This window comes from Euleptes europaea, chromosome 10 (genome assembly GCF_029931775.1).
Source record: "Euleptes europaea isolate rEulEur1 chromosome 10, rEulEur1.hap1, whole genome shotgun sequence".
Taxonomy (NCBI): Eukaryota; Metazoa; Chordata; class Lepidosauria; order Squamata; family Sphaerodactylidae; genus Euleptes; species Euleptes europaea.
The window spans coordinates 65,734,852-65,761,685 of NC_079321.1; the positions used below are offsets into that span (position 1 = coordinate 65,734,852).

Below are 26,834 nucleotides of genomic sequence, written 5' to 3' on the forward strand. Positions count from 1 at the left end.
TATATTTTCCATCACTTGAACTGCTCTTTTGGATTCTCTTCACTTTCCATTACTGGTCAATGAATGAACTTGAATGCCCTTCAAAAATGAGCTAAAGTACCAACTTGCAGCATCTGTCACTGCTACTTCATTTCTAAGTGGAGCTGTGGAATTATGTGAATCCATTTGGAGGGAGAAGCACAGAGACTTTCCAAATCAATCAAATGTTCCTCTAGTTAAGCAGCGTTTGTGAGGACTGGAAGGGTGGAAATTAAAAGGCAATAGATCAGAATGAGCCCTGCCAGTGTTTTCCCAGGCGCAAACCAAGGACACCTAACGCCATTGTGTTCAGTTTATTTTGAAATATATTTGTAGCAGTACACAAAGAAAAAAATTGCAGCACACCCAAAGCTGCATTGATTTTTTTATGTAGTTCTAGAACCTACAGGTTCTGCAACAAAATGAACCAATATACCAGTATATATTAGAGCATAAGCCGACCCGAGTATAAGCCAAGGCACCAAATTTTGCCTCAGAAAAGGGAAACCTGTATTGACCTGAGTATAAGCCGAGGGTCAATACTGCAGCACTCTAACACGGCGGCTGCCATTTAAAAAAGGAGGACGATCTCGCCCCTGCCCCGGGTCGCCCTCCTGCCCGGGCTCCCAGGCCCTCAAGACCCACCCCGACCCCAGCGCCATCCTACGGGGGGAGGGGGAAGAGCCCCTACTCACCGGGAGAGGCGATGCGCAGCAGGCCCGCTGATCAGCTGGCGAGCGGGAGGACCGGCCCTGGCCCCCAGGCTGGCCAGCCAGACGGGGCCGCGGGGAAAGGTGGGACAGTGCGGTGTGTGAGGGGGGAGAAACAGCTGCCGCCACGCAGAAGGCGCGCTGGGATGGGGTGGGGTGGGGGGGAAAGAAACCGCCGCACGGAAGGCGCGCAGGCAGGCGGCGGCCCCCTCCCTGAGCGCAGGAGGCCCCGCAGGCCACTCCCAGGCAGCAGGGAAGGCGCGCGGGCAGGCAGCGGCGAAAAGTCCCCCCCCTCCACCTACCGTATTGACCCGCGTATAAGCCGAGTTGGGCTTTTTCAGCCCTTTTTTTGGGCTGAAAAACTCTGCTTATACGCGAGTATATACAGTAAGAACATAAGAAAGGCCCTGCTGGATCAGACCAAGGTCCATCAAGTCCAGCAGTCTGTTCACACAGTGGCCAACCAGGTGCCTCTAGGAAGCCACTAACAAGACGAGTGCAGCAGCACCATCCTGCCTGTGTTCCACCGAAAATAATAAGCATGCTCCTCTGATACTAGAGAGAATAGGTATGCAGCATGACTAGTATCCATTCTAACTAACAGCCATGAATACCCCTCTCCTCCATGAACATGTCCACTCCCCTCTTAAAGCCCTCCAAGTTGGCAGCCATCACCACATTCTGGGGCAGGGAGTTCCACAATTTAACTATGCGTTGTGTGAAAAAATACTTCCTTTTATCTGTTTTGAATTTCTCACCCTCCAGCTTTAGCAGATGACCCCGTGTTCTAGTATTATGGGAGAGGGAGAAAAACTTCTCCCTGTCCACTCTCTCCAAACCATGCATAATTTTATAGACCTCTATCATGTCTCCCCTCAGCCGCCTTCTTTCCAAGCTAAACAGCCCTAAGCGTCTTAACCGCTCCCCATAGGACAGTTGCTCTAGTCCCCTAATCATTTTGGTTGCTCTTTTCTGCACCTTCTCAAGCTCGGTAATATCCTTTTTTAGGTGTGGTGACCAGAACTGTACACAGTATTCCAAGTGTGGTCTCACCATAGATTCGTACAAGGGCAGTATGACAGCAGCAGTTTTATTCTCTGTTCCTCGTCTAATTATGGCCAGCATGAAATTTGCCTTTCTTACAGCAGCCACACACCAAGATGACATCTTCATTGAGCTATCCACTACCACCACAAGATCCCTTTCTTGGTCTGTCGCTGCCAGCACAGATCCCATCAGTGTATACGTGAAGTTGGGATTTTTTGCCCCAATATGCATCACTTTACACTTACTCACACTGAATCTCATTTGCCATTTTAATGCCCATTCTTCCAGTATTTAGAGATCCTTCTGGAGCTCTTCACAGTCCGATTTTGTTTTAACCACCCTAAATAATTTGGTGTCAACTGCAAACTTGGCTACTTCACAGTTTAACCCCAACTCCAGGTCATTGATGAACAGGTTGAAAAGCACTGGTCCCAACACAGATCCCTGAGGCACCCCACTGCTCACATCCCGCCATTGTGAGAAGTGACCATTGATTCCTACTCTCTGCTTCCTATTTTTCAGCCAGCTCTCAATCAATAAGAGGACTTGTCCTCTTATCCCATGACAATGAAGTTTGCTTAGCAGTCTTTGGTGGGGGACTTTGTCAAAAGCTTTTTGGAAATCCAAATACACAATATCCACAGGCTCATTCCTGTCCACATGCTTACTGACGCTTTCAAAACACTCTAATAGGTTAGTGAGACAGGACCTACCCTTACCGAACCATGTTGGGTTTTGCCCAGCAGACCTTGCCCTTCTATATGCTTGACAATTCTATCTTTAATAATGCTTTCCACTAATTTACCCGGAACAGACGTTAAACTAACTGGCCTGTAATTTCCTGGGTCCCCCCTGGAACCTTTTTTATAAATGGGTGTTACACTGGCCATTCTCCAGTCCTCTGGTACAGAGGCTGATCGAAGGGACATATCTTCTAGCATATCTTTATTTGAAGTTCAGCAATTTCCCATTTGAGTTCTTGAAGAACTCTAGGATGAATACCGTCTGGTCCCTGTGACTTGTTAGTTTGCAGTTTGTCTAGATGTCCTAGGACTTCCTGCCTTGTTACCACTATTTGCCTCAGTTCCTCATTTTCCCCTCTCCAAAATCTCTGTTCAGGAGATGGAATCTGCCCTGTATCTTCAACAGTGAAGACATGAGAAGAATTCATTTAGTTTTTCAGCCATCGCTTTATCCTCCCTTAGAGTTCCTTTACTCCCATTGTCATCCAATGGTCTAACCGCTTCCCTAGCTGGTTTCCTACTCCTAATATACTTAAAAGAATTTCTTAGTGTTTGTTTTGATGTGTTTAGCAATATGCCCCTCAAAATCTTTTTTTGCATCTCTAATCATCTGCTTGCACTTTCTTTGTGCAAGTTTGTGTTTGCTTCTGTTCGCCTCGTTTGGGCAAACCTTCCAGTCTCTGAAGGAAGACTTTGTTTCTCTAATTGCTTCCTTCACCTTACCCGTTAGTCATGGTGGTGACCTCTTGGACTTATTACTACCTTTCCTGGCCTGCGGTATACAAGCTAGCTGAGCCTCTAGTAATGTGGACTTGAGTAACCCCCAAGCCTTTTCAAGAGATTTAACCCTCCTAACTGTTCCTTTCAACTTCCTCTTTACCAGTTTTCTCATTTTAGAGAAGTTCCCTCTTTTAAAGTCAAAGGTAATGGTGTGAGATTTCCCAGTCACTTTCCCATTTGCATATAAATTAAATTTGATGCCATTGTGATCACTATTGCCAACTGGCTCAACTACATTCACATCTCGCACTAAATCACTGGCAGCACCACAGAGTACTAAATCCAGGATCGCCTCCCTTCTGGTTGGGTCTATGACCAACTCTTCGAGGGCACAGTCATTTAGGATGTCTAAAAATTTTATCTCTTTGGCTTGACTGGAGCATACATTTATCCAATCAATATGAGAGAAGTTGAAGTCTCCCATTATTACTATTTCATTACCTTTACATGCTTCCCTAATTTCATTCTCCATCTCAAGATCACCCTGAGCCATTTGGTCAGGGGGCCGATAGAACGTCCCCAGTACTAAATCTCCTTTGGGGCCCGGAATCGTTACCCATAAGGATTCTGTGGACGAGTCTGCCCTTTTTATGGTCTCTAGCTTATTAGACACTATGCCTTCCTTGATATACATAGCAACACCCCCTCCAATACGCCCTTCCCTGTCATTTCTATACAGTTTGTAACCAGGGATGACTGTATCCCACTGGTTTTCTACCCTCCACCAGGTTTCTGTAATGCTCACTATATCTATGTTTTCCCTTAAAACCATGCACTCTAATTCCCCCATTCCCTTTCATGTCCAAGTAATTCCCATGTGGGAAATCTGAAGCAATTTTCCTTTGTCCATGTGCACTGAGTTTGCCCAAACCAGATGCTTCTTAGCTCCTGTCGGCTTTCCCCCCAGGTTCAGTTTAAAAGCTGCTCTGCCACCTTTTTTATATTACGCGCCAGCAGTCTGGTTCCATCCTGGTTCAAGTGGAGCCCATCCCTTTTGTATAGGCCTGGCTTGTCCCAAAATGTTGCCCAGTTCCTTACAAACCTAAAGCCCTCTTCCCTGCACCACCGTCTCATCCACGCATTGAGACTCACCAACTGTGCTTGCCTAGCTGGTCCTGCACGTGAACAGGTAGCATTTCTGAGAAAGCTACCTTGGAGGTCCTGGCTTTTAGTCTCCTGCCTAGCAACCTAAATTTGGATTCCAAGACCTCCGGACTACATTTCCCCATGTCGTTGGTGCCAATATGCACCACAACCACTGGCTCCTCCCCAGCACTACCTACCAGACTACCTATATGACGGGTAACATCCGCAACCTTCGCACTAGGCAGGCAAGTCACCATGCGGTCCATGCATCCACTAGAAACCCAGCTATCTACTTTCCTAAGGATTGAATCCCCCTCTACAAGAAGCCCCCCTCGCCTCTGAGGCATATCCTTGGTACGAGAGGATATCTGTTCATCCACCAAGGAAGAGGTCCCTTCTTAGGTACCACATTCCCCTACCTCAGTGAGATGGCCTCTTTCCCCAAGGGCTCCATCATCCGTGACTGGCAGGTTGCCGTCACTTTGGGACTGGGATGTGACTATTTCATCCCCGGAGTCCTTAGTCACCTCTCTCTCTGCCTGCCTCAGCTCCTCCAGTTGAGCTACCTTGGCCTCGAGGAAGTGAACTCGCTTCCTGAGAACCAGGAGCTCCCTGCACCGAGCGCACACCCACGACTTCTGTCCAGCAGGCAGATAATCATACATGTGACACTCCATGCAGCACACTGGATAGCCCCCCGATCCCTGCCGGCTTTCTACCTTCATAACTGGTATTTTATTAATTAATTTATTATTGTATTATTCTTTGGTGTTGTAACCCTGCCCTTTACTCTCTTGCACTCTTCCTGTACCAAATAAGAACTGAGTGCCGAAGTTCCTTGCCCTGCAGCTATCTGCTCCTAATTCACATAGATATTCAAGCTGCTCAGTACTCCAACCAGATGGAGAGAGTTACTCTGCTAAGATAAAAAGATTTTATACTCACCTACAGATCCCCAGTCACGATCCACAGGCCTCTGGCGAGCAGGAGCCTTGGAATTTAAATGCACACAGCCCCCACCTCTCAGACACAAGCTCCAATCACAACAGCCCCACTTAACAAGGGAACAATCAAGCTTTCAGGCAGCAATCAACCTTAATCACCGGCCCTGGCACAACAATCACAACCCTCTCCCAGCAAACCTCAATTAAATTCTCAGTTTAGTTAGGCTATTATATTATATTATATTCCTTAACAAGGGTATATTTTTACATATGCTTGCTCTTTCCTGAGCAGAAGCTCACTGCAGTGTCATTTTGAGGAAACAATACTAGAGACATGTTTAAAATATTTGTTTATCAACAAACAAGTTGAGGAGTAGAAATAGGATAGTTCATAAAAAGGGGGATGTTTAGGGAAGGGGGCTTTTTTCTGACAGGAAAATTGGAAATTTCGGGGAGTGTTGCAAATATGAAATATTTTCCCGGTGGACTGTAGATATGTGCAGCTCTTAAATTGGAGGTGCATTTCTGCACCTAGAAAGATACTAATCTTCATGAGGGGAGCATGTAGGGCTTCCATTGCTTTTCAACCTTCTTTTGACCTAACTTGTGGTTGACTTGTTTAACTCTTCCTCATAATACTGTGAAACGTTTACCAACAGATTGAATAACAAGTAGCTTATTGCCCTGCCTTGCTGGAGGGGGGAAAAAGATCAGAAGGAGGTGGGGCTGAAACTGCACCAAAGCCTCAGAGGAAAACTCTTAAAGTTCCATTAAGAACTGACGTCTCTCTAACAAGATAGCAACAATTATGGTACATGTGCTAAGATAGTATAGAGTGAATCAGCTTGCAGTTTTCTCTCAAGTATTGGATATATATGCAATTTTGCTTGTACAAAACTAAAGCATTTATAACTTTTAAATTCCATAAATATGTCAAATATTGCAATTTTATAGGCTAAGTAAGTTACAAATTATGCATCTACCGGTGTTGTTAAAGCAGTAAAATTAGTTCGGGTTTGATAGCACAGTAAGTATTGCATATATTTCAATTTCCCCCCAAATTTCCATTTCCCCCCAGAAAAAAACTGGAGGGAAAGGTTTTTTTCCCCCATGGCTTAAAAACTGCTGCAAATTTTACACCTCTGTGGAGGAGAGCAAGCAGCCACACAGTCAGGCGGTGTTAGCCTTGAAGCAGCGTCAGCCTTCAAAAACAAAAGCAGTACCAAAATCAGTTGCCTCATTCTGCCCATTATAACTTCATCCTCTCCTCCTCTGACATCTACCAGGCTAAGCTGCATTATAAGTTTCCCTCATCCATGCCAGGAATCCTCAGTGTGTCTTCTCCACATTGATGTCCTTCTAATCTAGCGATCCCTAACATAGTACCCATAAGCACTATGGTATCAGTCAACAGGTTTCCTGGTCTTAATTTTCTTTTTCTCTAAAGCATCTCTTCCCCAAAGTAAAATTCATTCCCTCTATCTCACTGGAGTAGGAGGTGCTGCAGATGAACCCAGGATGCATCACCTTTGTGTCTGCAGGGAATACCCATTCAAAAATGGCTGCCTCCATTGTAGGAGGATGCTGGGCTTGGAACCTCCAACTTTGTGTGATTGGCCCAATTAGCATAGATGAGACATTTTTTAGTGGGTGGTGATATAAAAATTGTGGCGATAGGTTCAAAGTACGCCTTTTAAACAGGAAGAAAGACACATCTTGCTTACACTGATTGCCACAGAAGTTCCATATATTTTGCAGAACAGTATAATTAGAAGCAGGCATACACATCCTATATAAATAAAAAAAGCATGATACATATAGAGTGATATACTTAAAGGCCACTGATTTTTTTGCAACTTAGTACAGTCCTAAGCAGTTAAACCAATCTAAGTCCATGGACACAGAAGGGTGCGTACATGCTTAACTAATTCTGGATTGCTGCCATAGGACATGTATAATTGAAACCCAAAATTTAATAATACTACTGCCACTGTCTGACAGCACACCACCTTGCAGAATTTATCAGAATCTATGCAGATATTTTATGGGTTTTCCATTTGATTTTTCACACGTCAAATACTGTTCGATGCAGAGACTCCCAGAAGAATGTCTCAGTAGTTAGCCACAGAATTGGCTGTTCAGTCTTCTGAAATGTCAAATCTCATGCTGCTCATGCGAGAAGACAACTTGTACAAGGTTTTTTGTGCTTATCAGCCAGCTGCAGCAAAATCTGCCTTAAATGTGACTGATAAAACAATTTTCCCCGTCTGAAAATATCTGGATACTCTCTTCATTTAAGAGAACACCATTTGGGCTATTCTATCACGTCTTTCCTGCGCTAATTTGTAATTGTTTCAACATTTGCTTTACCTATGCAAAAATTACAAGAAATACCTTGTAATATTTTGGAGGCAATATCTGCAGAGGTGTCAATACTGGGACTGATCAATGCTCTCCAATTTCAATATTAATTTCAAATATGGCACAATCAACCCAGCTTAGCAGACTATCAAATAAACTGAACATGTGTTTGATTTCCAGTGCTCTCTTTTCCAGTGCTTTTGTTTCCCTGGTTGCTGCTGCTGCTCTTTCTTGTTCCCAAGTTTCTCTCTTTGCTGTCTCAGCCTCATTTGCGCACTACTGAATCCAGCTGACGATGGCAACCCATGTGGCTTTTGTTTACAGGCATCAGTGACATCATCATAAGCAGACAGAATCATAATGTCATTGACAAAACCATGAGTCTGCACAGACAAAACTATGAAAAATAGGCATGAGAAGCTGAGGACTGCGAGGTCAAAGAACAAAGACAGCAATGAGAAATATAGAGTCAAAGCAATGTGAATATGTTCCCATGACGTTGCAAAAACACACTGTTCGAATAATTAGACAGTAATTTGCATTGATATTCCTCTGGAGACCACTTTCTCTTTGAGCATATGTGCCATTTAAATAAGCTGCATAATTAATGTGGTCTTGTTTGTCCCCTTCCAAAAAATACAACACTGAAATAATAATCAGGAATTCAAAGGCCCTGTTTCCGTAACCAGAGGCTCTGGGTCCTTGGTGTGAGAAAAAGAGAACCCAAGCCTCTGTCAAAGGGAAAGGCTTACTAAAACAATGATCCTTTGCTCCAATGCATTCTTCTTCTTGCCAAGGGCCTTACTCCCTTGCAGGTCTTTACAGAAAAGCAGGCTACTGCTCAGAGGATAGCAGTCTACTGCCCACCAACCCCATATCAGGGCTGCCACTTCCCAATCTTCTCCTTACCATAATTTTGCATACTTTCTTTGTCCTCCCCACTCCTTCTTTCGTCTGAAGGTTTGATAAGCTAGGTTTATCCCCTGAACCTGAAGGGCAGCAGCTGCTGGGCTCCTAACTCTGCTACCCTTTGCAGGAAGGAACATTTTGCTTTCTCCCCAAGGGCACAGAGGTATATTGGGTCCTAGCCTCCCTCACCTTGAGCATTGTTAAGAAATATCCTTCATCATCTGAGCATTGGTCAATCTGGCTCTGGGGTGAAGACCGAGTTATATACAATGTCTAATATCTCCCCCTGCAATTTTGTGTTCAGTCTCACTGAAGTCAACAGCTGAAATGAAGCATACCCAACAAGATTCAGGAACCCCCAGGAAAAACAAGACTTATTACAGCCTGTTCAATAATGACTCATTTTCTATACAGTGGCAAGAGAATTTCCCTAGCATCCGGGAGACCCAGGTTCAAATTCCCACTTTGCCATGGAAGCTTGCTGGGTGAACTTGGACCAGTTACACACTCACAATCTAACCTGCCTCACAGGGTTGTTGTAAGGATAAAATGGAGGTAAGGAGAATGCTGTAAACTGCTTGGGTCTCCATTGGGTAGAAAGGTAGAAACATTCCATCATCCGATGTCACTAAATGTGAATAAGTGTCTGCCCTGAGGTATTTTCTTTTTTAACAGCACCACTCAATAACTGCCAGCAATTGTCATGCAAATTAGTTGCAATTCCCTGCCCGCTGGCAACATGACTTCTTTTGAGGCACATGGACAAAGAACGAAAGAAAACACAATCTCTGCTCTTTCACAATCAGTTTATAAGAGCACAAAACAGAAATAATTCTCAAATAACTTTCTGGAAATTTAGCCAAGATGAACACAGCCCATTTGTGCTAAGGAACATCAATAAATTTTTTGAAAAATATTTAAGAGCCATGGAAACAAGTGGCTTCCTGGCTCTCATTTCCAGTTTTTGATTTACTAAATTGCTATTTTCTCTCTTTTTGGAATGGAGAGCTCTCATCTGTGTTCATTATAAACTCAGCATCTGGGTGCATATTTGCTTAAGTTTATTTATGTAAGCCCAAACATCCACAAGCAGTGAAAATGTCAGACAGAGATGGGATATCTCACATTTAAATTACCACCCAGACACAGGGAGCAATCTTTAGTAGGTCTATCCAAGCATCAATCCCATTTTATTCAATGATGCTTACTCACAGAAAAATTGTTTTAGGATTACAGCGACAGCGTGGCAGCTATTGCCACTAAAATTTCCAGAGAACCCTTTATTTACCTTAATTGTTAGGCCTGCCAACTGGCTGGTTTCTCAACTCCTGCTTGAGAACCTGATGGATAAGCAGGGGAATATAAAAACTTGGGAAACAATTAAAGAAGAAGGAAAGAACATCCCGTGGTTGTTACCGTATATCATCAAATGACTTCTAAATTGAGAGAACAAATAAAAAAGAAGGGGGATAATTAAGAAAGAAGATGAATTTTGAACAATTAATTATGGGAGAAGACATTTATTAAGGAAAATTTATAGACTGTTATTACAACACAATACTGAAACAGAGCAAGTCAAAGACTGTATGATAAATGGATGCAAAACTTTGGAGGAAGTATACACATGAGTCAGTGGGAGAATCTTTGGCCTAAATAAATCAAGTTTATTGAATGTCAAGTATTAAGAGAGAACTGGTATAAAATGTTTTTAGATGGGTACACACACCTAAAGATATAGTATAAGCCAATGAAGACTTTAATGGGAAATGTCATAATACACATGCAACATTTGATCATATGTGGTGGGCATGTAAGAAAGCAAGAAAATACTGGATAATTATACATGAAATGCAAAAGATTTTTAAAATTGTGTTTGAGATGGATCCAAAAATATGTTATTACATATTTTACCAAGTAGTATTTCAACAATATAGAATGAACTATTTAAGTACATGTTGATGGTGGCAAGAGTGACATAAGCAGCAAAATGGAAAGCAGAGAAATATCAAGATTTAGATGAATGGATTAATAAATTAACATAGTATGCGACTATGGCAGAATTGATATCTTTTATACATAATAGGTCAATTTCAGAATTCTGAAAAAGTTGGAAGTTTTTTCAGTTATATAGCTAGAAATTTGGAACAGAATTGAATTAAACTGAGATAGTATGAAAGAGATTTAGGTAAAATATGTTTAACAAGCAAGTAATAAATGTGTTAACAGATATGGAAGAATATGTGAAAAACAAAGAGTAATTCAAAGAAGTTGACAATCGAGTTGCGCCACGTGTAACATTATATTGTATATATGATTCAATATGTTTATGTTTGTTAAAATAAAATTTTTAAAACTTTTTTAAAAACTCCTGCTTGTTGCCAGAATTTTTTGTTAGTGAGGTCAGCATTTTATAACAAGGATGGTCCTTTTGTCCACATTTACTACTGTAGATGTCCAAGAAAACATTAAGCCAGAACTAATTGTCTAGGGTTGCTCCTATGGCCCTTCGAAGCCCATGTAAAAGTTCACTCTCAACTCCACCTCCTTATCTTCCCCTTCCCCTGTTCTCCCCCACCCCCCCCCCCGACACAAATACTGTCATGTGTCACAAAGGACGCACATGCACTGAGGCAGCAGGGGACAATGGCCCTTTGGGACTTGTTTTAGAACCAATTTTAGCACAAAAAGCCAGAGTGTCCCTTTAATTAGGGCTTGGGGGTGGTCTTAAAGCTGGTCCCATGCGTCATCATAGGGACTGCATTACCCTCTATAGGCAACGGAAATGTTCATGGCTAAGTTAGTCATTACTGCATAACAGATCAACCTTTGAGTTCTATGAATAATGGAAAGTATTTTTTTATTATATAGTTATTAGCCAATAAAAATAATAGAATGTACGAATTTAAGTAAGAAATGCATTGTCAGACATGCAAATATAATCAAAGAAGGCATAACCGAATTGAAATTATAAAGTAAGTTCCAGTACAATTAAGAATTTGATGTGTATGTTTTGTTTTATCCATTTGAAAAATAAAAATTTAATTTAAACAGTAAATGTTTGTTTCCAGTTGGGCTGAAACAATGTTACATTTGCAGAAAGTATGGTATGAAAAACCATTAATTGTTAATATGCACTCTATCCTGGATACAAATGTATTGATAATGCAATTCAAAATATTCCCTGTGCTTTGACTTTTGATTGACTTTTATGGTCAATTTTCTATCATTTTAAAAAAAGTAAGTAAAGAGACTCTGATTATGTACGGCTCTTTTCCTCATTTTACCAGTATAGATTTTGCCTTTCTACTGCCTGATATCTGTGACTGAATCAAGCTGAAAAACATCTGAGGGAGAAAAATGGTCTTTTAAAGAAGTACAAAGCATACAAGTGGATAGCCTTATATCATACCCAAACAACATAAATTATTATTATAACTTCATATTTGCTGCATCCATTAAATGTCTTTGGGTCTCTGAGAAGTGGCAGTATTATAGAAAATGCTTTTCGCTAGACACTGTGATAAAGCTAGAATGATAGGGATTTTAAAAAAATAAGATTAGCCCAAGGTGTCCACGAAGCACAGCTTAGAGGCAGCTTCTTGCAGGAAAACGTTTTTAGGAGCAAAGTATAAATTTTTGTACTGTGTCTGGTTATGAAGAAACAGAACCTTTTTAAGCTGTAAAGTCTGCTCCTAAGAACCTGTAAGTCAGTTGGCTTAATGTCGCAGGGTCTATGCGGGAAGCAAGATTACCTGCTGTTTTTGAGGAAGCAATTGCCCAAGAGTAAACCTCCCACTCAGTTAAGTGAAAAGCTTGTAGGGGAAAGACTTGCACAGAGTCAACAATTTTCTCCAGCCCTGCAAAATGCTTTTGCTCTATTTTTAGACTTCAAATACATTTATCTCAGAGAGCATTTTTTAAAAGCTTTCTTTGACAGCATGTATACACAGCACAAAGCCTCCTTTGTGCCAGTCCCTTGAATAATACTCTCACTATCAGTATTCAATTTCATGCAGTTATGCACCCAGACCACATACGGAACCCATCGCACAGGGAATGACAGCACTATGAAAAACAAGTGTGTTGTCGCAAAATCTGGTTGTGACACTTGAAGCTGACCCACAAAAGCCTTGAGCCCAAAATCAGCTAAGGTGCCAAACCCTCCTTTCCAACTGCATACATAAACAAGCTTGCATGAAGAAGGAAGCGGGGGGGGGGGGACAACACTCAAAGCACTTCCAGAGCAAATGTCAAAAACAAAGGAGGCTCCAGAGCTGTAACATTGTGAAAACGTTTAAAAAAAATAAAACAAAACAGAACAAATAAAACCCAAATCCGAATACCAAACCAGTATTGGAATTCAGAGATATCAATAATACTGATATTTTTCAGCTCCAATATACCCACATCTGAAAAATACCAATTTGTTTTTTGATGTGCACCATCCTGTTTCACCTTAGGGCTAAACTAGACATTACAGGAGCATTCACATGTATTTATTCACATAAAGCAGGGGTGGTGTGTGTGTGGGGGGGGTGTTCTGGAGTGCACAGGTAAGGGGGGATAAACCTACCCCTGTCCCCACCTAGTCTCCCTGCACTCCTTTGCTCTGAATGCTTTTCTTCCAGCTCAGCTTCGAGTGAGCCAGGATAAAAGAAAAATGTTTCAAGCAATGCAGTGCAGAAAGGTAAGGTGGGAGAAGCAGCAACATTAGGCTTCAAGACATCCACCTGCTCCCTTTTTGGGAAAAATAACCCCCCAAACACACCCCTCCTAATTTTCATGTGAAAAAATACACTGAGGCTATACTGGACCCAATGTTATTGCTAAAGAAGAAAGTTAATTCAGTTGCAAAAAAGGCTTTTTACCAACCCAGCCTAGCCCATAAGAGGGCCCCTTACTTTGATATGGTTGATCTGGCCACCTGGATCCATGCCCTGGTGACATTAAGACTAGACTACTGCAATGCACTGTACATTGGTTTCCCCTCAAAATCAATTCAGAAACTCCAGTTGGTGCAGAATGCCACTGCTTGGCTATTATTGGGAGCTACAGGGAGCAGGCATATCACTCCCATTCTACGGTCACACCACTGGCTGCCCATCAGTTACCGGGCTCAATTTGAAGTATTGGCCATCACACACAAAGCCCTTCATGGCCTTGGACCCTTATCTGTGAGACCACCTTTTCCCTCATGCACTGCCACGACAGCTTCACTCATCTGAGCAAGATCTTCTGCAGGTGGCAACCTGCAAATGGGCAAAATCAACCACAGCCCATATACGTGCTTTCTCCACTGTGGACCCCACCTTGTGGAATGGCCTGCCTGAGGAGGCCTGGAAGGCTTTCTGTAAACTATGCAAAACTGAATTATTCAAGAGGGCTTTTTCTATGCAGGCAATAGAGTTGCACTGTACTAAATGATTCACAAAGTGACTTAGATAAGTGAAAAAATACACTGGACCCAATGTGGTCTGTGGTCTGTGCCACTGTGTTTAGTTTACTGAAACTAGGCGCATACTATGTAGTTTTTGTATCATTAATGTGTCATGTTAAGACTTATGCTTAGCTTCAGTTCTTAGATTTCTGATTGGTTCTACAACCCTAATCCTATTGTATTGTTTATTGAATAACCCATCCTGTTGATTGTATTGACTGATTCTGTGTAATTCGCCTTGAGTCCAAGGGAGAAAGGTGGACTATACATGATATAATAAATAAAAATATCTCTGGCACATCTACTTTGGCTCCAAGTAAATCTATGTTTAACTTTAAAAAAAATATGACTCATATTTTAAAGTACAGGAAACCCTATTATAGTTAATAAAGGTGTCTTAAGCGCCTTAGTCTAAGGCCTCATTTAACCATGACATTAGAAGGCAAGAAAAAATGTACCTATGTAACACTGCACTCCCCCAGCATCTCATTTAAACTGGGCCCCCAGCTGCTATATGTGTGAGAGCTTCCGGCAGCCATGCCTGGTGGACGTATTTTGGGACTTGGCTTAGTTTTGAAGTATTTTCTTCTTCCCTAGATGATTTCTTGCTTTGTTTTTATTAGGAAAGCAAATTTGTGCTGTACTGGACTGTTTTTATTTATTTGTTCTATTGCTCGTGAAGAGCTTATGGTTCTTATCTTACTGGCACTGGAGCCTCAGGATTGGAGTGGATAACAGCTGTAGTAGCTCCATGTAAGGCCAGCTGCAGTTGATCTTTACTGCTTGCTTTGAGGCACTCAAGCCAGCAAGAATCGGTATTTGGTGGGGACCTACAAAGTGCATGGGGGTGAGGAGGATGAGATAAACTGCTATATGTGCAACATTAGCATACACACACACAGTGTTACCCCATGCTTGCAATCTCCCGGACTGTATACATGGCAGCCCCAGAAGCGACGTGTCGCCACCGTCCCAGACGTGCAGCAAGCCCCAAACACTATGGAAAGGGCTCCCGCACCGTCCCGCAAAACAGGCATGAAGGAACCACGGGCAGGACGGCCCCTCCGAGTGAACCAGAGGGAATCCATTTTCCTGTGCCCCCGTTCAAGTGTCCAGCAGAAGCCATTTCGCAAGGAACAACCAGACATGGGGTCGCTCTCAGCCATAAGCTACCTTCCTTTTCCCCTCTCATACTTGCTGTCGCTCTGTTGGTGTGGGTTTTGCACAGCCCAGCCACAACACCCTCCCGCCTCGCTGGCCGAGCCCCGGGAATCCCCTTCCCCCGCTTTTCTTGCATTCTAGCCGCACGGAACCCTGGACGTCCGCTTCTGGATCAGGTGTAGTTTTGCCCCTCTTCAAAGGGAAACTGCCACATTGGCGAACGTCTCTATCCTACAACCTGTACTTCCTAGGCTCTGATTGTGTGTTGTGTACGTGTTATTGGATTGCTTGTGCGCATATTATTAAGTAAACTTTCTAAAGAAAATTATTGCTTCTGCCTTATTCTTTGAACCTCGGAAACGGACTCCCGTAGACACAGGTTTAGATCCTGCGGTTATGCCCAGTGCCAGTTATTGATTTGCTAATTCCCCCATGTAAATATTCATAACCGAGCAATTTGGCTAACAACAGCACCTCCCTGGGCTATGGATCTTTGCTAATTTTTGTATGCATAATGGTTAAAGACCCAGTTTAAATGAGATACCGGGACACACAACATCACACAAGTTAGTTTTGCATGCCTGCCAGTGTCACATTTAGATCAGGCCTTATGCAAAAATGTTATTTACCTGACACATTGGTCCAGAATGTGGATACGATTTTGTATTCAGATGTACTCTGCTGAAAGCAATGCAGTGTGGATAGTCAGCATCTTATCCTGGAATATATTTGAATATTCATTCAGATGTGCATCACACTTATACTTACAGCTCCTGAGCTACAAAGAGATGTGCATGCAGAAGCTGGCTTCCCCATAAAGATCTTCTTCTCTGGACTTGGGCAAAGGTTTTCTGTTCCACTACTATTAGATGTTCTCATGCGAGAATAACATTTTAATAACTAAACACATTAATTCTGAAGAGAAATATTCACTTATATAACAATGGCATAATAATGCCATATGCAAATTGTCTAAGCCCAAATCTCCATGCAGCAATGCAAAACCTTTTCAGACAATAATTTAATGGCAAAGAATTGGATGAGGAGAAGGTCTTTTAAGGGCTGGGTTTCCCCCCCTATTTTAATTTATTGTGCACTGTAGTCTTTAATGAAATGTTTGTAAGTATGATTATCCACTCCAAGCCTTCAAGTTATGGAATATTACCAATTTAAATATAAATAAATAATTTATACATAACAGGCCATTAGAAACATACTCAATGCTTAGCATTATTTGATTCTTAATTATGTATATGAGGCTGCAGTTATGGAAGGTACATTGCAGGTTGAAGATAGAGGTCCTTGCCCCCACAGAACTTACAATCTAAATTTCAACAGTACAAAGTGTCAGGGACTTGAACCAGGAAGTTAATCGTCTGTATCTGGAACCACGCTTAGGACTCTGCATGCTGAAATTTTAGCACTTCGTCAAGCATCTAAGGGAACAGGATGTGCAGCTCCTACGACTGGCAGGCATTATGAAACCTCTAGCCTGGTATAAAGACTGGTATAAAGCCTGACCTTCCACCCTTGCCAAGCCTCCAGTCTCTGGCAACTGACATCAGGGATCCTGGGCTGTAAAGCACACTCTTCAAATCCGGATTTTGACACTACTCTAGTTGGCCAGATCCTTGGGACTGCTGGAGCTGGACACCAACAACAGTGTTCCATTAAAGACAAAGTAGTTAAACCACCACCCCCTTTCAATTTCTTTTGCTCTATACAAACATTTGCTCAAAGGCAGAACACGTTTGGAATTAGCGGCACTTGACTTTGAGCAGGCCGTTTGGCTAATTAGGAGCTTATCACAGAACGCTTACCCAAATGAACCAGATGTTTCCAATTATTAATTAGTGAAATCAGGGGCTTGGAGACTTAAGTCTCCAACCCCCAAAGTATGCCATCCACTCAGTTGCCAGATTTTAAAGTCTACTTTGGAGCCTTTCAGGAGACCCTGGAGAGCACTACCATGAACATCTTATTTATACCATATCACAACAATAGCCACTCTCAAGCTCAACTGCTTGAAAACATACCCACAATTTTTAAAATCTTGAGGCTCACCAGCGTGCTGGCAAGCTAAAAACTAACAATTTGGAAACTTCTATAGGCTTTTGAAATTAAAGACCTTTCTGAGTGGATCCAGCTGACACTGAACATCTGGAAACTGTACAGAAATCCAGTTAATCTCATGATTTTGTTTTGCATATTTTATAAGGTTTAGGCATCTTCTTAGGCCATTTCCACATCACACAGGTTCTGTCCAATGAGAAAACTTTTTTTAGGAGATTATAAATATTATTTTTAAGATACAGCATTAATTGGTTTTTAATTGGAACACCAATATAGCTTTAGTTAATATTTATGTGAGCCAACTTTAGTTGATGAAGGCATATTCAGAAGGTGGGACTGAAATGTAAAGGCATTCTTTTTTCATTTTTGAGCTTTTCTGTGTGTTCCTTTAAAAGGAATTTTTAAAAGAACACATGAAAGAAGAATTTTCCTTCTAATACTTAGTAGTAGTTGTTTTTAAAAGTATATATTTGGGGTTTTTTTAGCCACAGAAAGCTTCATCCCCAAAAGATGAAGATTTAGGAACTATGTAAATATTCAAACATTTTAAAGAATGAATTGCTTCAAAAAAGTTTAATAAACTAATTGTTCCTCCCACCTTGCCTCCAGCACCCGGCCACCAAAATAATACACCTGATTGTACTGACAATGGTCATTTATGCTTGGTTCTTAGCTGCGCAACCCCTGCAGAACTGAGTCTTCTTTTGAGTCCTTCATGGTTTTCCCATCCTTCAGGGGTCACTGCGCGGCTCCTGGAACCTCTTTTAGCACGAATTTAAAGTTAGCCATGGTCCCAAAGCGAAGGAAATTGAGTGAATAATTGTAATGTTGCGTTTTCCTTTCCACACCACCCCCCACACCACCACCCTCCTCATTTCCCGTCCCCTCCCACTTCTCCCCCAGCCAGCCTTCCTGAAAGCCCTCCCATGAAGCCCGCTGAAGCTCCCAGAAGCCAGCTCAAATGACAACAGGGACTGGAGAATGGGCACTTATTTCTGCAACAGCGTGAGGATCGCCAATTCTCCAGATCCCCATGCCTTTTTTTGTTTTATTTCCGCGAATCCACCAATAGATCGATGAATACACAACCAGATATGAGTGGGTAAGAGAAAGACCCCCACCCCTCTTTTGGCAATTTACAACCAAGTAACCAGAAGGAGGGGTGGCAGTGCAAAGGAGCGCCGGGTCTTTCTCTCACTCGCTCCTCATTTCTATTTGTGCATTCATCATTTTATCGATGAAGTGATTCCCTGAAACAAAACAAAAAAGGCATAGGGGTGGGGATCTGGAGAATGGCGACGCTCAAAAAAGGCATGGGGGTGGCCATCTGGAGAATGGCAAGATCACATAATAAAGAAGCAGTTTTGGAGGGCTTGCATAGAGCGACCCTGAACAAGGCGACAGCGGCAGGGGGAGACAAAGAGCGTGGAAGAAAGTGTTTTCGAAGCACACAAACGCACACAGGCCTTGCAATGATCACAGGTGTGGAGGGGGATGGACATCGTTCAGCACCTCGATGTTGAAGAGGAAAGCGAAGCTCTCCTGCATCATCGGCTTGGTCACGTGCTAGTTGTACACCAGCTCCCGGCCTGGCAGCGACAAGCTGATGGAGGAGAGGGCTGTGCCTGGGGGGGCCACCGAGGCCGGGTTGGCCGATACCAATGCAGCAGAAGCAGCTGCAGACTGTGGGTTCCTGCCGCCACCACCACGGTTGTGCAAGGGCCCCACTGAGGCCTGCAGAGGAAGAGGGGGTGGCGGGAGAGGCAGTAGGAGCACCAGCAGAGGCCCATAGTTGAAGCAGGCAAGCAGAGGAGGAGGAGGGGTGGCGGCCCATTGCTAGCGTGAGGCGACGGCAGCGGTGAGGACAGGTTGCCGCTGCTGCCGGCAGGCCCGGCTCTGGCCTCCATCTTGAGCACCGCCTCCTCCTCTGAAGAGCCAGCGTGGTGTAGTGGTCAAGAGCGGTGGTTTGGAGCAGCGGACTCTGATCTGGAGAACCGGGTTTGATTCCCCACTCCTCCACATGAGCGGCGGAGGCTAATCTGGGGGACTGGGTTTGTTTCCCCACTCCTACACAGGAAGCCAGCTGGGTGACCTTGGGCTAGTCACACTCTCTCAGCCCCACCTACCTCACAGGGTGTCTGTTGTGTGAAGGGGAAGGGAAGCTGACTATAAGCCGGTTTGATTCTTTCTTAAGTGGTAGAGAAAGTTGTCATATAAAAACCAACCCTCCTTCTTCCTCCTCCTCCTCAGGAGGGGCAGACAGCCAATTAGAAAGTTGCATTTTCAGGGGGGAGTGACTCAAAGGGACCACATTTTTGCTGGTTATTTCTTCATTGTGTTCAGTTTGTTGCTTTTCCAAACGCATAGACGTTTGTAACTTCAGAACAGAAAACTGCGTCTGGAGAGCGGCAAACCGAACACAAATTTCCAAAGCATAAAAGACCAATGTGATGCCCCCACTTAAACCTCTATTCTGTCTTCCATCCTGCAATCAGCTCCAACACAGACTTTTCATTTCTAACCTCATGTCCAACTCATAACCCTTCACTCAAGTTCCTACACTCTTACCCCTCCCGTGGTCTCATGTGCCTTTTACGCCTAGAACTCCTTCCCACAATACCAGCATGAAGTGACAAAATGCACCTTTTCCAGTAAGCCTTTGACACTATCCCTTAGTCCCCCTTCCCTGATGAAACTAAGCCAAAGTAAATGAAGTTAAAACAAACACATATTCTTCTCTTGCTTACCCTCATGTCTACCGTTCTTTTCTTGTTCCGTTGCCCGCTGAGGCAGATTTTATATTGTAAGATCCTTGGGGCAGGGACCTGTCTTTTTCTTGCTTTCCTGTAAAGTCTCATGGTAGAGCTAAAGCAAGCAAAAAGAATTCAATAAAAGGCTGACGGTCCTAATTACCCCGATCCATTTCCCAAGGTGAGGAGATGTTCTGAAGATTGTGCATTTAGCTAGCAAGAAACTTTTCCTTTAGTTTTCAGGATTTTGTAGCTTGGGGAAGGAAGGCAGCATAGCATAGCCCAGTCTTTAAAGATCTTGGACACTAAGCAGGGTTGGAACTCGGAAGAGAGTCCACCCAGGAAGACTCTGCAGAGGAAGGCAATGGCAAACCACCTCTGCTTCTCACTTGCTTTGAAAGCCTCTTGCTGGGGTCACCATAAGTCAGATACAACTTGATAGCACTTTACAAACATCCGTTCTGTAGTTTTACCCATCATCATCATCAAGTTTTATTTCGATACAATATCAGCTCTAGTTTTACCCATTTAGATTTCACCCAGTATCTTTTTTTGTGTGTGTGTGAACAGAATTAAACCTCTTAAAGTTCTACTTTTGGCTTTGAAAAAAAACCTATCTGGGTTATCTTCTCCATGAGTAGCCACTTTAAGCACATGTATAGCCAAGAAGAGGAGTGGGAAATCCTGCCCTCTTTTCACTCAAACACACAACTGCCTCCTGTTCAAGGAGTGAAGAACTGACTGACCTGTGGCAGTCTGTCTAAATATCCTAAGAATTCCCCCAGGTGATGGTAGGAAAAGCTACCGAATGTGCACATCTGGGGTCCAAGAAGAATGGGGCATGCAGAAAAGGCACCACAGGATGCAGAGAAGCACCCAGGACTATAATCAGATTTTAGAACAGGGACATATTGGAGAAATAAAATTCATATACTCCTAAGGGGTGCTATTAAAGCTATTGTTTCCTACTCTTTTCCTACTGCCTTCAACCTTTCCTAGCATTATTGTATTTTCCAGTGACTCTTGTCTTCTCACAATATGACCAAAGCATGATAGATTCAGTTTGTTCATTTTAGCTTCTAGGGAGAGTTCAGGCTTTATTTGATCAAGAACCCACTTATTTGTCTTTTTGGCAGTCTATGGTATCTGTAAAACTCCTCCAACACCACATTTCAAATGAGTCAACTTTCCTCCTGTCAGCTTTCTTCATTGTCCAGCTTTCACATCTATATATAATGATGGAGAATACTATAATATGAATTTTCTTGACCTTGGTCATCAGCCACACATCCTTACTCTTAAGGATCTTTACTAGCTTTTCCATGGTTGCCCCTCCCAGTCTCAATCTTCTTCTGATTTCTTGTTTGCAGTCTCCCTTTTCATTGATGATGGAGCCAATTAAAAGAAAATCTTTTAACAATTTCAGTTTCTTCATTGTCATCCTTAAAGTTGTGTAATTCCTCAGCAGTCATTACTTTTCTTGATGTTCAGCTGTAGTCTTGCTTTGGCAGTTTCTGCTTTAACCTTTGTCAGTACTGTAGTCGTTTCACTATCTTCTGCCAGTAATGTGGTGTCATTGGCATATCTCAAATTGTTAATGTTCCTTTCACCAATTTTCACTCCACCTTCAACTAAATCTGATCCAGCTTTCCTTATGATATATTCTTCATATAGATTGAACAGGCAGGGAGATGAAATACGTCCTTGTCTGACACCTTTGCCAATTGGAAACCACTGTTTCTCTGTTTTCGGTCCTAACAGTAGCCTCTTATCTACAGTTTGCCACGGTAACATATATTTCCACCCTGAAGGTTCTAGGATGTGTGTTTCTCAAACAGCAAGTATTCTCATTCAACGTGCCATAAGGCAGGCCAGGACCAAGAATGAGCACATGTAGGGGCATAGTGTCAAAATGGAGACTACGGTATTCTCATGTGCATTCTTTCCTCAAGTAGCCTCTCACTGCCCCAGCCTCTGTAATTGAACACTAGAGATGCACTCCAGCTACTGCAGCTATTTCCATCTGGACGCTGCTATAAGGCTGCAAGTGAAATAAAGTTAATGTACCACTCTTTCCCAAAGAAATTAGATGGAAGGGTGGATTACTTGAGCATCTGGATGCTACGGAATCCTGGAATCCACAGTCATCGGCTTTTGTCCACTCAGAACAGTGGCTCGCAATGGAGGTGAGTCCTAATAGTTTCTTTTCATTTACGATTAGGGGTCTGCATTTGGATATGCCAAACCGAAAAAAGAGGCACCAATTCAATGAAGCCAAAAAGGCAAATGTGAAAAAGCTGAATTGTTTTGGCTTTTCCGGGTCCATTTGGTATGGATACCAAATTTGCTTCAGGTGACTCTCTTTACAAGAACCCCCAAGTTTTGTAAAGACTATGTCAGGGGGTCCAATTTTATGGGCCCCAAAAGAGGGTGCCCCATCCATTTGCCACTGTTTCCAATGGAGATGTGGGTCGCCACCTCAGAGAGCGCACTCCTTTTCTCTGGATCCCCAAGAGGCCTGGCCAGAGGAGCCTCTTCGGCCTCAGACCACTCTGAGGGGGAGTCTGAGCTGCCCTCTCCCTCAGAGGATGCCAGGGTTCCAGGCCTTTCATCCTGGAACCAGCCTGACCTGCAGCCTTCCGCCCTGGCCTCAGCACTCTTCTGGCTTTTTATAGGGACTGGGCTCTAAAGCTCCGCCCAATCCCACCCCTGGCTCCGCCCTCCCAAGTGTATAAAAGGGCTCTGGCCGGGGCCTGCTTTAGCACCGCGCCAGCCCTCTCAGTGGAGGCGGGGCCTCGTATGCCTCAGCCGTAACCCTTCCTCACCCAGCCGACTATCAGCTGGTCGGTGGGCCTGCGGAGGAACAGCATGCCGCGCTGGGTGGGGTATGAGTCTGCTGCCGACATCCTCCCGCGTTCCTGGTCCTCTGTGTAGCCTCCTGCATCGGCCTGCCTTGGGCATTGCCCAAGGCGTCAGCCTGCAGAAGGAACAGGAGGCGCGGTTGGCTCAGGGCAGCTGGGGCCATCTTCACTGGGGGCTCCCCCATAAGGCTTCTGCGCTGCAGAGGTAAGCAGGGGAAGGCAGGAAGGGCCCAAGACACCCGTGGCAGGGGTCATCATGGGACAAGGGGAAAATGCTGCCCTATAAAATTGGACCCCCTGACCCAATCTTTACCAAACTTGGGGGTTCTTGTAAAGAGTGTCACCGTCAGCTACGCTGCAAATCTGGTGGCTCTACCTTAAATCCCCCTTTCCGAGCTCCACAAAGATTTCTCATAGGGTTTAATAGACACAAAACATTTTGGATATTTGAAAAAAAGCCCCCCAAAACCCATATCAGTATGGGGAATTGGCTTTTTTCATATTTTCTGAAAAAAATCAGGACTATTAAACACAAATACCAGAAAAAAAATTGGTGCACACCCCTTTTCCCTAATGTAAAATAAAGCCTTAAGCGTCTAAGCAACAGGTGATTTTTAATTAAACACTTTAGCTACAGGCAAATACCTTCTGCGTGTTAAAATCTTCATAACTTCATCTTCAAGAAATATTTGATTTTGTTAGATGAAAGATTGCCTGGATAAGAAATGTACAAATTAAAATTTCTAGAAGGCTGCTATACTTTCAGTGCAATCATATGCATCTTTGCTCAGATGTTAGTCCCACTTTATTCAAGGGGCTTACTTCCACAGGACTGAAGCCAGTGTTTAATTAAAACTGGGGAATTCCTTGGGGTAAGAGTCACCCATACTTGGTCCAAAACATTCTTGATCTACTCATGATAGCACACTTGTATTCTCTGTACTCTAGCAAAAAGAAAAGCACTTTAAAGTATTGCCATGGTCTATCACACATTTATTTAAGAATATCTATCCCACCTTTCAGCCCAAGTCTCCAAGCTGGCTAACAACAGAAGTTCTAAAACAAACTAAAAGCTACAAATTTAAGTTTAAAAACAACACAACATAAAATATAATTTATCTATTAAAAGCTTGAGAACACACAATTGTCTTCTCTTGGGATTTAAAAAGTATCAAAGTAGACACCCGGGGTAGTCAGGACACAACTGCCACCTCTAAAGGCTACTGGCATCCTAAGCAGAGCCCCTGTAATAGATTGTAAGGTGCCGGCAGGTTTATCTAGCAAAAGATGGTCCTTCAGATATCCTGGTCCCAAGTAGGAAAGAGCTTTATAGATCTAAAAACAGCACCTTGAATTGTTATTATTAGCATTTAAGCATGACAGTTTTTCAGAGTTGATCTTTATTTTTAGGCAACATTTATCATCATCTAATATATAGAAATCCAGTATGTAGAAAGGACTATCTATGGAACTGAGCAGGTACCCTTGGGCAAGTTGCCATCCCTCAGCCTAACCTACTTCACCAGGTGAGTGCAAAGATAATAAGAACTCAACTTGTGTATACCACCCTGAGGCCTTTAGAGGAAGAATGAGAAACAAATGGGATTAAATACAGAAACAGCAGTATCTGGGCATCAAACAAGCTAGCCTTATGGCCTCACTTTGCATTTCCATTCCATTAAAGGACTAGCAGAACCCTGTTACTGCAGCTACCTCACCTAGCGCTGCTTCTGGGAAGAGTCCTGAGGGAGAGGCCCCCTTTTCCCGTGGGACATTTAAGGAGAAACTGACAAGCCGGTGATAGCCATGAAACAAGAAAAATGATTCAAACATTGTTATGTCATTGCACATTCATCATTACACATTAAGAATGCACAATAATGCAGCATTCAATTGATTTTGCTGCAAGGTACTTGTAAAAGAAGCTGGAATCTGTTCAAGTGTCTGCTTTAAAAATGCAACTGAATTATTGCCACAAGAGTCGATCCAAAATTACTCTGGTATTCAAGTCCTTCAGTACATTTATACACAGGTTCCCATTACTCTTAATAAATTCTCTTGCTCATGTCACCTTTGACGTATTCTTTGGGGGAGGGGGAAGGCACAGGTAAGTTCAGACTGCATCAATGTCAAAGAGATCCTAAAGACATGTGATTCACTGTCTCTAAACAACAGATCAAAACAGCCTGTTACTTTCTTTAAAAATGTTCTAGTTCAGTTTATTATCTGTTTTCAGTTTTGGTCATTAGGAAGATTACATATTATATTTTATAAATGAATGGATGTATCTGTGGTTGTGTTTCATAACCCTAATGACTACCGCTTGGATGAATTTAAGTTGATGTAGCTCAAGGATGTTGTCAAGGTGCCAGGAGAAATGTGCACCACCACCTGCACGCTCGGCTCTTACACACCCAGGCAGATTACATCAAGCTGAATGACAGGCTGGGTCAGGCAGGTTGTCAGTGATTCTTTGAGGGAGGGGGCCTTTAGACCACTCACTCTCAGGAAAGCCTCATCTGGACCCTAACAAGCTAGGCAACTAATAATTCATCAAACTATCTCTCATGTATAACACCAATCACTAATTCCACAGTAGTGCGGAGACACCAGGGCGGCTGATGGCGCTATAGGAGGACTTACAGGTTGACCCCTTGGCCTGATGTTCCACTCTCCGACCCCCAACCCCAGAGCTATTCTCCCTGGAGTTTGAAGCAGATGTCATTGACCACCTCCATGCCCTAACCCTGGCAAGGTGATCTGCAACGGCTGGGTCAGTCATCCTGCAGTCACTGGGCATCTCAGAGTCTCCGGGGCCAGTGGCTGAGGGCGAGCCCATACAGCAGGAGGATTTGATATCATCGGATGGCAGCGGAATTGGGTGGTGGAGATTGGGGAGGTGGGAGAGGTCAGGGCAAGCCCCATCCCCTAGAGCCAAGTGTTGTGACTGCTGATGCCCCCAGGTGATGCTGGGGATGCTGGCCCCTTGCCAGGTCCCTGGGCATGGGGCCCACGCCCGGCTCAGCCCACCATCACCCCTGTGTCCACGTGGGTGGCAATCGAGTGTGAGTGGCTGGAGAGCCGTTAAGAGAGGAGGGAAGCCTTCTCCTGGGGTCAGCAGTGGATGGAAGAGCTGTCAGCCTCCAATATGGCAGGTGCCTGGCACCTGCAGGAGCTGCTTGCCATCACCAGGGACATGGGGGAAGAGATAGATACACAGATTGATGGGGGACCTGTCCGAGACACTCCATGCCCCCACCCAACAGCCCCTCCTCCGTCTCTGCCATGAGCAGGAGTGGTGCGGGGATTGGCGTGGGAGCATCCTTGGCAGAGAGGGCGACCTGCTAAACGGCACCGTTGCTGGTGAGCAGAGGGCTGTTGCTAATGCACACGCTGGGCACAACATCCCCCTCCCCCTTCTGAGCTTTGCACACCCTTTGCTCCGTGTGGGCACAGAGCCAGCTTGGGGTGGGAGGTGGTGACCTATTCACATGGGAGCCAGGCTTGAGAAACCAGACCCAAGACGTGGGCTGCCAGAAACAAATGAAAAGGGAGGAGAAAGAAGGAACCTTGATTGGGGAGGGGCAATGGAACTCATCCACAGCTCGTCAAATTTGATGAAATTTTTCTGGGTGGTTATAATTAAAGCACGTCAGCTGTAATGACTTTCTGAAAGATAACATTCCCCAGCTACTGATCAAGAATTCATGAAGCAAGACTAACTATTTTTTGTTAAGGTAATTATGCAAAGATCAAAGCTGTGCTGTGTGATCATTAACCTAGCAAGTTTGCAAGAGACATCACTGTTCTGAACCATGTTATAATCAGTACTTTCTGGTCTATTAACTGCAAATGGAGCATTGTTTTACTTACCGTGAATGCTCATTCTCAGCTGAGGCGAAGGCGTCTTGATTCGTGGGTTATTTCCCTCCATCTTCAGGGTAGGCAGGGCTA

At 43.6% G+C, this 26,834-nt stretch overlaps 1 protein-coding gene across 1 annotated transcript in view; it reads right to left on the reverse strand.

The window, feature by feature from the left end:
* Positions 1 to 26,834, reverse strand: part of METTL24 (methyltransferase like 24) — an 85,870-nt gene that overhangs the window by 46,885 nt on the left and 12,151 nt on the right. The window lies entirely within an intron of this gene.